The 13892-nt window shown below is 39.9% G+C and overlaps 1 protein-coding gene across 2 annotated transcripts in view; it reads left to right on the top strand.

Annotated features, from left to right (window-relative positions):
• Positions 1 to 13892, top strand: part of LOC109044024 (protein O-linked-mannose beta-1,2-N-acetylglucosaminyltransferase 1) — a 357066-nt gene that overhangs the window by 241375 nt on the left and 101799 nt on the right. The window contains exon 1 of one of the 2 annotated variants that reach the window (XM_019061485.2): positions 6305 to 7469. The exons of the other annotated variant lie outside the window; for it this stretch is intronic. The gene's annotated coding sequence lies outside the window, so the exon portion shown is untranslated. Of the gene's footprint in view, positions 1 to 6304; positions 7470 to 13892 lie in introns of those variants that run through there. 2 annotated transcript variants of the gene reach the window in all.

A 13892-nucleotide genomic window follows, 5' to 3' on the forward strand; every position in this document is an offset into this window, starting at 1 on the left:
TCGGTGCTCCAGACTGAAATCACGGCTCTATTGAGATCCTCAGTGCTCAAGATGCTCATGAGTAGACGCCGCGGCGGGACGTTCTGTTTGCAATCAAATTGCCACTCAAGCCGTCTTTTTCGGAATCCGATGTCTGTCCGTTTGCACCAAGTACGGACACCATTAGCTCGCGGTGGGCGAGGTTCCTAGGGAAGTTTCATGGTGATATTGAGGAACGCTCTGCCGTGCTAAGGAAGAACGCCATATGAGTATTCGAGAGTTGCCAAATTTCCTTCGGTAAAACGTTTATTTTTGAGGAAAATTATGAATATTTTTTGAGAAATTTTTATATATTTACGGAAAATTGTGAACAAAATTATTTGAAAAATTCGAAGAAAAATATTTTTAATATTTCCCGAAAATTCGTGATTTACCAACGGAAATTTGGTAACACGCCTAAAGGTTCATACGGCGTTCTTCCTTAGCACGGCAGTGACTGGCCGAGGAAGTATGTTCTGGTCCCTCAAGATACCTACTTTAATCGCTCCATTCGAACTAGGTGCACTGTCGCACTGAAAAAAATCTTCGGTGTATAAACCAAACTGTTATTCATATGGGCACCTAGTGGTAAATGCACCAATTATTTTCGGTCTTGGATTACTGTATATAAATGTATGAATACCAAGGTGTGTATGGACGGTATACATCCACAACCTCGTATCTTGATTTGCAACTTTGCAAACTTCCTGTCATACTTCATGTTTGAAATGGAAAACTGCTCAACCGCAATTTATTAAAACTGCCGTGATTTTTTATTCTCTTTTGAAGCGTCTGTTGAAGTTGCAGAATTTTCTTCTGACAATTCTGCAAAAACTTAAGAGAATTATATTGGTATGTGTTCTCCTTTACAGAAAGAAATTGAATAGTGGCGGAGATATTCAAACAACGCAAACGAGATATGTGGTTGTACCATCGATATACCTTCGTATGGTTCCAAGAACGCAAATCACTTGCTCCATTACCACTATTAATGGTGTCCTATATGAACGATAGTACGGTTTAAAAACCAAAGTTTTTTGCCCAGTGTGATTCGGCGGTGTTGGTTGGGGGCGGCTCAAATATTACGGAGTTTGATTTTCTACGTTTTTATTTTCGTGACTCAATGAGGAAAATGTCCCGCTGGATCAACAGAAATTCCTGCCCAATTTCCCACGACAGGAATTTCTCGTTGAAACAAGAGGAAATATCCTTGTTCTGAAGATCATTCCTCTCACTTCAAAGAGACGTTCTGTCACTTTAAAGAGATTTTCGAATGCTTATATAATTTCTGTCGCAACATATTTGATGGGAATATTTTTTTCAGTAAGTCTAGCGCTTTTTAGGATTCTTTCATGGAATATCTCAACTTGGAACTTTGATTCCTCCAAAGGCAGGAACATACGTCAATTAACAAGTTCATGCAATGGTTCCTCTAACAATTACTTCCCCTACTTGAGTCAATATTCCAAGTGGACTGCACGCGCATGGTCGACTATTAGCGGAGGGATGCCAATATAAACTTCAAAAGTTACCAAGAGGAGAGCGTGCGACAAGAGAAATCATTCTGTGAAAGGTGATTCTATCTGTCCCTAATTGAAAACCCCCAACAAGCAAGTCAACCGGTGCTGAATCGAGGCCAAAAGAGACCAAAACTTCCACATTCATTTCGGAATCAATTAACTTATGCGGTCGGGGACTATTGAATATGACGCAACTAAAGCTTTGCGAGAAGAGAAAGCAGTCATTTCCTGTCAAATGCACTAAGGGAACAACTCAATTTATATTACGCAAACTGTTAGCTTTTCTCGTGAAACTCAATCACCGCGACAGGAGAACGAAGCCCATGTTTTCTGAGAGTTATTCCGAAACACCGGACGCACTTTGCTGGCGCATATTACAGAGTACTTACTATGCCACTCAACTTTCGGAATTTTTTTACCATGCAATTTTCATTGAGGAAAGTTCGTGTGTAATTTCGTCATTTTTCAAACAATTTTCAGGTTTTTTATATCTTAAACGTTATTTTTTTTAAGAGAAACGAGAGCTCTACACCTTTCAGAAAAATCGAGGACCTTCCATTTCGTGATTTAAATCAATAAATGAAATAAACCTGTACAAGCCACCTTGCTTCGCTCCTCGTTTAGGGTAAATTTTCAGTTCGCAAAAGTTGAAAATGGGTTAGTGATTTTACGCAAGTACTCACGAAAATTCTCAAATTTAATCTTAAACAGATAGCATTTATTTCCCATACCATAATATTGAATGTCTTGATCCTGAAACGGCCTGGCTCGGAAAATTTGAAAATTCCATTTTCTTTGCGGAAAACAGGTTTTTAGGATCATAAGCATATTTTACTATTTTAGTCAATTATTTAACTGTCATCTCAAATTGAGGAGACGGGTACGAATGCTCGATGGTTCCGAATAGCGCATTATTCTCAGGTACAAAAACTTTCATGTTGTTCTATCAAATAAAGAACAGAAAACGCTTTCTCTTCTGCTACGAGGCTCTTTTTGAGAACTGGGCTGAAAACATGCTATCATCAGAATGAAGGAGAAATTCAATTTTTTCATCTGTACTTCAACCACTTCACTAAGTCTTCGTGACTTGAGTTGTTTAAAAAAAATTATTAAAAAGCCTTTCTCAGTTGTCTCATTTGCCTAATTGGATTGCATTTTGCCAAAAGAGACCAGAAGCATTCCAATGTTGTTAAGATTACAACTTACATTCTCTGCAAAAAATAACTGAAATCATGCCAAAAATTTACAAAGGTAATTTTTGTCTTGAAACTATAATTTGTTAGGAGTAAAGATAAGACTTGTTCAGATGATCAGTTCATATTTGCGAGGTAAAAGAAGTTGCACAATCTAAGCAACATTGGATTACTCCTCGTACCTTTTTGAAAAATGCAATCCAGTCAGGACCGGATTTACCTACTTGCCGCCCATGGACCGCTAGTATTTTGCCGCCCCCTTCTCATTCGTTTTGAAACATCAATGAAAACCATCAAATGAACGTGCCAGCGGGGGAAGGGTGCATAAGACGCGTTTACTCGTGTTGAACACATTCTTTGGGAAAGCCCCGTCAACACTACTAGCAAAAGTTCACGGAACTCTGCGCGGAAGTTAAGTTTCGTAAACCTATCTCTGTGCAAATAAGGCCTTCCATTCATAAGAAATGAACGAAAAAATTTTGAAAGAACAAACATAAATGTGGATTAATGATTTTAACTTCCGCCGCCGCGCCTCGCAGACTGCACTGTGTTTGACGCAATGCGTGAAGTATTCACGCAGTCTTGTAGGCGCCATACATCTCACGCTGATCGCACTGTGTTTGCCGCAATGCGTGAGGTATTCATGCAATCTTGTAGGCGCTATCCGTCTCACGCAGTCCGCAATGACCGCCCCGTGTTTGATGCAATGCGTGAAGTATTCGTGCAGTCTTGTAGACGCTGATATGTGTTACATGCCGATCGCCGCGCCGAGGGCTTCTCCTTTTCATCTCAAGTCCTCGTCATCGTTTCTCTCCAGGTAAGTCGCGCCGTTCCAGGCCAAATTGCGTGTTTGGTTTCTCTCTTAACTCGACTAATTAAAGGTTCTGTCTCTTGTATCACTAAAAGACGACAAAAGTAGAAATTACTATACTCTCAGAAAATTAGAGATTTTGTCGCCTTTTTTCGTTTGTATTTTTTTTTTTTTCTAAATCCGATTTTTTTTTATACCTATATTTAAAAAAATTGCAAAATTTGCCGCCCCCTATAGATTTGCCGCTATGGGCCCGCGGCCTATGTGGCCACCCCTTTAATCCGGCCCTGAATCCAGTTTTTCGTTAGCCGGCTAGTTAAATATTTTGCGATAGTTGCATTGCAATGCCATTATTGTCAAGTAAAAGCTGCATAGATGCACCCATCAATCGCAGATTTTTTTTTTTTTTTTTTTTTTTTTTTTTTTTTTTTTTTTTTTTTTTTTTTCTCGGGAAGTCGTGCGGGTCAAGCGCGGGAAGTGTGTCCAAATCCCTGTTGGTCTCACCCTTAGCTGCACTTCCGGGAGTCAAACGTGCATACTTGTTTTCCCAAATTTACCATTTTCATACATTAATCGTATTTGCTCGTTGCGTCGGATGGCGTCTGTTTGTTTACCCATTCGCGCATTGGCCCCAAATTAATTCTCTTTCGTCGAGTGAAAAATGGGAGAAGGTCACCCTCGCCCGATGACCGTTGATCGTGGTCCGCTCATCAATTTACTTTCGAAAGCTCCCCGCTCCCTCTATCCCGGCCTCGGGCGCTAAGGTTAGGACCCTGTCGCCAGATTTCCAGGGAAAAGCGAGCATCATAACGGGAATGGCGGGTTTTCAAGACGACCTGACAACGGGAGCCTAGATTAATACCTCGTTTGTAGATTCGCACGGAGGTGATCAGGGCCGGTGATTGGTTGCGAGTATGAATAATAATTGGGCGCAATTATGTCCGAATTTTAATCAGAGCCCGGCTGCACCCGAGGCGAGGGCGAATCGGTGGACGGTGATTTACGGGAGCCCATTTTTCGGGTCCTCTCAGACACCCTCTCCACCGACCCAGTGCCATCTCCTATGAATAAACGATTCTCGGCTCACCCAGATTCTTTCGGATTTCAGTTGAGGCAGCCCAACGGAGTGAAATATAAATTTCCTTTTCTACCCCCTGTTTTCTTCCCCCTATTCCTTCTTTCTCCTCCCTAATGGCGTCAACCACTTGTTACATCCAAAACTTAGTATATTCGACCATTTCCAGTTGATAACGTCATTACTTAATGACTATAGGAGACCGGGTTAATATCTTTGTGCTAACCAAGGAATTGAGAAGATTCTGGCTACTTACATATTATAGATTTTATTTGTAGGTTACGTTTTAGATAGGTTACGTTAGATTGTATTTGTTGATAACGTCATATAGACACCCGTTTGTGACGTCGTCTGGACGACCATTAATAACGTCAAAAGGACATCTATTTATGATGTCATCGGGACACCCGTTAATTCGTTTGAGGCGGCCTAATGAGAGTGGCATCATTATTTAATTTCCATGTATTACATTTTATGATAGACTGATTTAGTGCACGCAGTAAAAAATATAGCATGCATCGTGAAGTTCGACATTCTGCGACGATCGCTCTAAATGTCGGGACGTATAAACTCCATGCGTAGACGAAAAATCCAAGTAATAATGATAGATAATAATGCCGACTAGTAAATACGCCTATCCACCCATACGGTCAACGTATTTTCGTCTACTTAAATTGTTCTTTGTCTGCTTTCGGAGTTTGAACTCTCGACATTTAAATTCATCTCAGGGAATGTCGACTTCGACCATATAAATGTCACGATTAAGGAGCTTGGAGGACAAGGCGCATAAGTGCAGCTTTTGATATTTCGAGAAATTAGTGTTTGAAGTTTAAAAATGACTTGGATCCTTCTGGCGGGAGGGAAGTTCAAACTGACTTTTTGACGCTTCAAAATTTGAATTTGGGTGCTAATTTTTCACAGGATATGCATTAAGGCTAGTTTGATCTAAGATCAGTAACATCTCATCTTTTTTCAAAAACTGCACATATGCGTCATGTCCTTCAAGTCCCTCAATTAAGGCCCCATTTGACTTTTTTTTTTACTATATTTGGCAGTGCCATATTTTTGCGACATTCGACCCATCGATTATCGAGGGTGCCAACTGAAATAATGGAACATATCCTGATTATTTTAATCAAATAGTGCTCACTGCTCAGTAAGCGGTAGCCCCGCTAGGATTAGGGTCCTGCTCTATCCGATATATAACAGCACTTACCAAATACACTGAAAAAAAAAAAAAGATTATTAGAATTTACCATTCCTTTACGCTGTATTTCACACAGCGCCATTTAGAGTCAATATTCTGCCAGAAAAAAGTTAAACGTTACTATGTACTGGTAGAACCATTCCTCTGGCAGAATCGACTTTGAATTCACCCCACGTAAAATACAGCGTGAAGGAATGGTAAATTCTACCGATCCTTTTTTATCAGTGTAGATTTAACCAGAAATTTTTCGTGGGCAAGATAAGGCTCATTTTAAAAACCTCGAAAAACGGCAGCATTGAAACTGCTCACACCAGTGGCTCCTCCGCATGCCCCATGCTCACCTCGGGGATCATAGGCAAACCCCCTACTTGTTCCCCTCCCCCGGCGGGGGGGGGGCAGGAGGGGGGCAGGAGGGGGGCTGGCAGCCGGTGCGGTGAGCCTCACCTAGCTGGTCGTCCGGATCGAGCTTTGTGTTTACAATTCAGTTCTTCGGCAGTACCCGCTCTTCGCGGTTCCGGGCGCTGCGCTATAGCGTGTTTCAGTCCCACGTGGAGATTACGTGTTTTTCGTTTGTGTTTCAGTGCTCATTTAAGATTGTTTAAAAATAATTTTTCAACGTCTCCGAGGAAATAGATTCCCGCGTCTGTGTTTCCGCACAACTATCGGGTTAATTTTCCAACTTCCGCGTTCATCGATTTCCTCACGGATTGAAGCTGTGAATTTTCACCCTATGTTTTGAACTTTTACGCTTAGTCTTTCGAGCTATGACAGTACTTTGAAAACAGTTGTGTCGGTTTTGTGGATGTTCCTTTCTTGTATCCTCGTCATGAACATCTAAGTGCTTAACTTAACCTTGGTATTGAGTGGTGAAAGTTATAAACGAGGAATTTTCGTCAAATTTTATGTGGATTGCAAAGCATTATTTCTTTACGCTGAAAGTGCTGAAAGTTTTTGGATCTATTGAACGGTGACAAATCGATTTTTGGAAGAAAAATTATTTTTTTGTTGTAACACTGTGCCCTATGTAAGTGAAAAAGTGAAACAGGTGCCCTCGTTTTGTGATTTAAACAAAAATAATTGTATAATTGCAATTCCTCCCTAGATTGAACCGGTTGAATTGTATTTTTAAAGCTTTGTACTTTTTTGTGCGGATTCAAAATCTTTTGACAAAGCAAAAGCTTAAAAATATCGTAATATTTGGAATAATTTCTCTAACTGATTATTCAAAAAGTGTCTACTGTTTTTTCGAAATTCAGCTCAAGCTCAGGTTATAATTTGCATCCCCTCCCACTTCTCGGTATATCGTGTTAACGTTACATCTCGGCAGTTTCAAAGCCTCAGTGTGTTTAAAGTTTCCCAAGCCCTCAAGTATCATAAAAAGGGCTTGAAAGGAATTAACTTAAGCCCTTCCCCTCCGTCCGGATATTAGACTACTCGCCACGTAAAAAAAGCATTTCACAAGTTGGCCCGCCCAATTGAATTTTGCACCTCGGAGTTGTTATCTTTTTTAAATAATTTCGGATATAAAGTTTAGGATTGGATCCGAAGATTTGATCCGAGCGAGTTTGGACTCGAGGGAAGTTGAAGCCGGTGCAGCTTTCGAGCTTTCCCCCGGAAAGTTTCTTGCGACGGGAACTTAATTCAGGTACGTGCGACGTCACTCTGTACTCTTTGACTCGATTTATGTAACGATATTTCCGTCTGATTAAATTTGTTTGCTTATTTTTCGCTTCATTATTTTCTTGGAGGGGCGTAGTACGTCCTTGTCTTTAACTTCGCTGCCGTCTTATTTATTCACTTCGCGCTCCTATTGTTTTCATTATTTTTTTTCTTCGCGTTTATTCTGGGACTTCTGAGCTTTTCCAGAGCTTATCTCTTTAACAGCGGAGCATATTTTAATCGCTGATAAGCAATTAAAATACAGAAGCTGTAGGTGGTCCAACAGATGAGTGCAACAACTAACGACAACAAGCATTTACAAAGAGGTGAGCAAAGCGCAAGTGCCTTCAATTTCGAACATGCAACACGCACATCCGTGGAACACAAATAGTTGCATCAAGGCGCCTCAACTAACTCAGGTCGAGATAATCGCTGACTTAAATCAATCTTTTTAAAATGACGTAAGCGCTAGAAATTTTAATAACGAGATAAACTTTGAAAAACTCTCTGTCGAACCTTTTTAAATTCCAGAGCTTGGAAACATTAATCCATTAATCAATTAATTACATTGTCATAAAATCTTGGATTTGAAACGGGTCTATTATTTCAGTTTCTAATGTTTTTCTCGTGTTATCTCTCTTTAGTCTTTATAGGAATGACATTTTCAATTATTGACCTTAGAATTATTAGTCAGGAATTAGCCCTCGTGACACTACCTGGTGGCGCTCTAAAAATGATCTGTTGGTAGAGTGCTACAGCTGGCGAGTACCGTGCATTTCTGAAGAAGTGAGATAAGCGATAGTGCCTTCAATTTTGAGCATGCAACACGCACATCCGTCGAACACGAATAGTTGCATCAAGGCGCTACAGTCAACTCACAATCAGTCTAGTCTTTCTAAAGCAGAAACGCCTTCAATTTTTGAATATGCAACCCGCACATCCGTAGAACACGAATAGTTGCATCAAGGCGCTACAGTCAACTCAGTCTAATCTTTGTAAAGCAGAAACGCTTTCAGTTCTTGAATATGCACCACGCACATCCAATATACTGAAAATCTGAGCAAGATTTTTGTGTGAAATTTTGAAGAAAAAAAAAATACCAAGAATAGGCAAAATATTTCTACGGATCTGGGTGTTTCTTTGGAAATTTTAGAACCACCTAGTGCGACACACCCACAAAAAAAAGTACGCAGATAAAAAATTTAACACATAAGTTTGGTTAATATGGGAGGTAAAACACAAAATAACTCAAGCCCTCGGTCGACTCTTAGGTTTCCCGATCTCTCCATTGCTTTTTGCGCCAAATTTATTTCAAACTGTTTCAAAATCAACACAAAATTTGGGTTGGTTTGCGTTTCACTTTCTATCTTAACTGTGTGTACTACTTTAAACGGTGTGCTCTGTAACGCCGAAATTCATCATAAAAAACCGGGATTTGGAACGAAAATACAATTCTGTGACTGTGAGAGTTAATGCTCTCAATATCCCTTGAATTGGCAATCCTTGGATTCTCACCGTCGGAGATCCTTTAAGATGAACCGCCACTCAAGACTCTGACGGGCCATACAATTCTTATTAATCGGGTGAGTTGCCTGTTGTCGGCCTGAGTTGCTGTTTTTCTCGCTCTGAGCGATGTTTCGTTGATTTGAAGAGTTTGTTAGACCGTGTGTAGACGAGTGATTCTGTCCGTGGGTTGCGCGAACAATTCCGTCGTGGAAATCCGTCTGCCGCTGCTGATTGAAACTGTCCAAGACTCCACGAGACGATCCGCATGGTTTTTCTCATCCGTACGCCTCGGAGACGTTGTCGACCATTCATGAAATACTGTTATTTTCATTATTACTCGGCTCAGGTAGAGTCCCTTTATACTGAGAGTCAAGACAATTCGGCTCATGGATGTCACAAACGGGAATAAAGATTACAGAAATTGAACGTTTTTCGTAATCTTTGATCGGCCCATTCTCAAATGCCTTTCTCCGTTCCTCCTCTCATTCCGTTTGTTCCTTGCCGAACCCGTAATTCCCTGGTCCATTCCAGATTATAATCTTTGCAATTGGTGAAAATGTAATCTTTATTCCCGTTTGCGACATCTGTGGAGGCCTAAAATACGGGAACCAATCAAAATGAATTCACATTGTCTGACTCTCAGTATAAAGGGACTCTAGGCTCAGGTACCCATTGTAAAGTGCGTGGAAAAGTATGAGAATGATAGTTCCTTGGTATCTTTGTCTGTAGCTAATAAACTTTGCCACGCGGGAAGGATAGGCTGTACACTGTTAAAAAGTAACGATATTCTGTTCTCTTACCGGAGGCAAGACGAGTCTATTGACTCGTAGATCTAGTCAGTTAGTTAGTTAGTATGATTTTAAGACATTCAGCGTCTCAGGCTATTAACGTCTTTACAGGTAATTTTGAAAATGGGAGTATAAACGAAAATTTAGATTTTTAAATTAAGAGCGGTGAAGAGTTTTAGAATTTTGGTGGTAATATTGGGTTCATCGCATGTAAGAGGGTTTGTATTTCTGTTGATTGTAGGGGAGTAGATTTGTGATTGGGTCAGATGAGACTACAGCGTAACGGCAATGGACAGTTTAAACGAGGAAATTTTATGTCTTCATGAGGAAGAGTTTGATAAATTGAGATACAGTATTTTTCAAAAACAAATTTCCAAAGAAATCGAAGAAAACCCTATCTGAGAGTGAGCCTTGTGACTTTCTATGCTGGCATTTCCTATTTAAATGCATGAATTTTAGTAGATCCGACACTTTCAGTCGTAATTTGGAACTTTTCGTGTTTTCCCATATTCTATTTACACGTAGAACCTTTCAGCTCATCACATCGTTTTTCTGTGGTTAAAAGAAATTCAGAGGTATTCTTTAAAAAAAACTGAAAATACATGATTTGCTCCAACTGTACATTTTATTCAACGAGAAATCTATGTCCGTTGAAAAAGTTCGTTTAAAAAAATTAATAACACGAGTACGATCGAGAATGAAACATTAAACGTTTAGAATGTTATCGGGTTGTTTGTTTTTGTTGAATCTACATGGCTTTTGGATTTTCATGATTCACCACTTCATCCCACTATCTAAGGACTGGATGAAAATAATACATATATTAAGCTTTCCAACGAAAATTGTCTTCAGTTGGAAAAAAAAATGACATTTCGATCAAACTCAAGCACATAAACATGTCTGAATTTCGTTTCATATTTTACGTCAAAACTTTATATAAATCTATAAAACTGCCGCATGAAAATTTTCGAAAGATCCAATAATTTCAAAAATTGGAAAATGGGAATCGGGAATTGGAGAATGGGAAATTTCTGGCTTATCCATAAAATCACCTATCTTCGTAGAGAAAGTAATGGCAAATATAGTATTTTTAAAATGAGCCAGAAATAATAATTCCTTCTTACAAATTGCAGTCCATTTCGGCAACGGTTGTGTCATTCCACTTTTGTTCTCCTATCTATTGCTGAAATGTCCACTATACCGTCAGAAATTCTGTTGAGCTTTTCCTCTATCAAGAGACAAGATCAAATATCTTTTTGAAACACAACCACGGAAGGAGCCATGATGTTGCCACGAAGTCGCAGGATGTTCAATTTTTGTAAAAATAGCCCACGACGTTTGATCATACAACATGCTCTTCTCGACGTGGATATCAATGCAATTTCTTTAAACTTTCGAAAAGTTTCCATTGCAGATAAAAACCAGAAAAAAAAATTACTCGCCGTAGAACTGGATAAGAAACAATGTAAAAGTGGACGGAATATCCTTTGTGGAAATGGAAAAGCGGCATTTTACATTATACCAAACGGAACAATATAAGCGCCAACTGTATGCAGCACTAATGACTCATGAGCCGTGGGAATGTCAAAAGAGCGTTGTGGACAGGGCTCATCAATGGAGTTGTTGCATGTGTGAGGAATTTGCGATTTGACTGTTGATTCATAGGTAAAAGTTCGCTAGAAACATGGTGGTGCGACTGGTTTTTTCTGAAATCAACTCCCAAGCTCAAAAAAAGCTCTCAAGTTGAGGCCAAAATGGAGGAGATATCCCACCCTACCCTGAGAGTCCACCTCTACATCAAAACAAACTCTCCATGCAAAGATAGGAAGCATATACATTAGCAGGGTTGCCGTGTTTTCAGTTTTGGAGTCCCCAAATAAAGTGGCAGTCCTGTCAATGTATTTGCTTCCTATCTTTGCATGGAGAGTTTGTCTTGATGTAGATGTGGACTCTCAGGGTAGGGTGGGATATCCCCTCCATTTTGGCCTCAACTTGAGAGCTTTTTTTGAGCTTGGGAGTTAATTTCAGAGAAAACCAGTGGCACCATCGTGTTTCTCACGAACTTTTACATTATAATCAACAGTCGAATCGCAAATTCCTCACACATGCAACATCTCCATTGGACGTATTTCTATCAAACGGAACTATGTGCATTAAGACATGAGGCCTGAGACCCATAAGAATATGTGCATAACAGGGCTCACGTCATAATGCACATAGTTCCGTTTGATAGAAATACGGTCAATTAAAGACTCCGTTCCGTGGATCGTCGGCTCCGTCGTCGCTGCTGACGTCACTGGCGCTTCATAATCCCCATTCATTCTTACGGCCCTCAATTATCGAGCACATTTCTTCTTTTTCACCTGTCTCTGGCTCCGTTTGGAAGAAACTCGTCTGATTGTGAACACTTATGTCTTTTTTAGAAGTTGATTTCTAGACTTCTCGTTGTGTTTGTGTTTCCTCTTGAAAAGGACACAGTATGTTGCGTAGCTCTCTATTAAACATCAAGGTCAAAAATTTCCGAGAAGATTCCTGAGCTTTTGCTCCCAGAAAACTAGAGTGATATGGGCGAGGTGTAGGGATGAGTTAAGTGTGGAATAAACCCTTTTTTGTGGAGTGCATTTTGCTCGACGGTAGAGCTCTTCGCTCCGTCACGGAGCCGATATCACTTTTTATTTTTAAAACTCCATATTTTTTTGTAGCAAAAGTCCCATGCCGGATTTCACTTCGAGATCTTAAACAATGTAGTATATCTTGCCTGGTGCTCCAATGATGTTTGGATCCAAGTCACAGGTGCTTTGTCTTTCTGGCTCATAATTTTGCAAATACCTCTCAGCGAGACTATAGCCTCTGACAGACAGACTTTTGGCTCTTTGACAGGAACTCGAAAAATCATATGGACTCACGGCACATAATAGTCGGAAGGATTAACGTGATTTCTCTTCATGCAGCATTTAGCTAAATTCGTCGAGTTCGTTTTGAAAATCCACTGGCGGTTCGACCGGTGAAAATAGGTCGCCAAATGATTTTTTCACGCTTTGAAACGCGGAACAGATCGCCTCGCTCCCGTACAGCCCGTGCTGCCGCGTGTGCCCATGCAGCTCAGTTCCGGAGAAGATGCTCATTGCTCATGAGCAATGCGTGCTGTACACTATACTGCCGTGCTAAGGAAAAACGCCGTATGAACCTTCAGGCGTTAAAAAATTTCCTTTGTAAAAACGCGAATTTCCTGGTAAACTTATGAACATTTTCCTCCCAATTTTTCAGCTAATTTTGTTCGCAATTTCACCTGAAAACTCTGAAAATTTAAAGGAAAAATCTTCATAACTTTCCTCAAAAATAAACATTTAATCGAAGGAAATTTGGCAACTCTCGGATTTTGTGCGGTGTTTTCCCTTAGCACAGTAGTATAGGAATGTTCGATTGTTAAACCAATCTATATATCAGTTTGAAGAATGAACTGCCTCCATCATTGTAAATTTACCAATCGATTGATTGATTATCAATCGAAATAATAGAGATAATTCGCACCAGGTATAGATAAGCGCGGAAAAGTGTAGTTTAACTCAGTTGGCAAGGGTTTGTTCCGCATTATTTATTATTTTTTTTTAGTCCCTTAGTTTAACACAATTAATATCGGTGGCTAGAGTGTGACACACTGCGAGTCTATATTGCGGCATTTCAAAATCTCCGCTTCTAGTTTATTTTTTCGAAGAGGATCAAGTCAAATTTATAATTTTAAATTTATACAGAATATTCTACTAATCGAAAAAGTTTCAAAGAAATTACGTTGACTAGTTTTTCAAGGGGAACCTGAAGTATGACAAGAAACCTACATCGTCGCAAACGGAGAAACGTGGTCTCGCATTAGCCACAGCATCGATATGGAGTCCCTTGTTGATGGAGTGATTGTGGGTTCTATGTAATTAAAGTACTTCAATTTGGTCTTTTTATTTTGAATATTTCGTTTAATTCAATTCAAGCATTTGTATTTTCTCCTTTATCACTCATACCACATAAAAGAATTTTTTTACTTACCCCCTTCTTGGCCCTTGCCACATCCTCATAGACTGAATACGAGATGCCACACTCAAGACAAGAGCCAACACCTCACT

Source organism: Bemisia tabaci, chromosome 1, assembly GCF_918797505.1.
Source record: "Bemisia tabaci chromosome 1, PGI_BMITA_v3".
Taxonomy (NCBI): Eukaryota; Metazoa; Arthropoda; class Insecta; order Hemiptera; family Aleyrodidae; genus Bemisia; species Bemisia tabaci.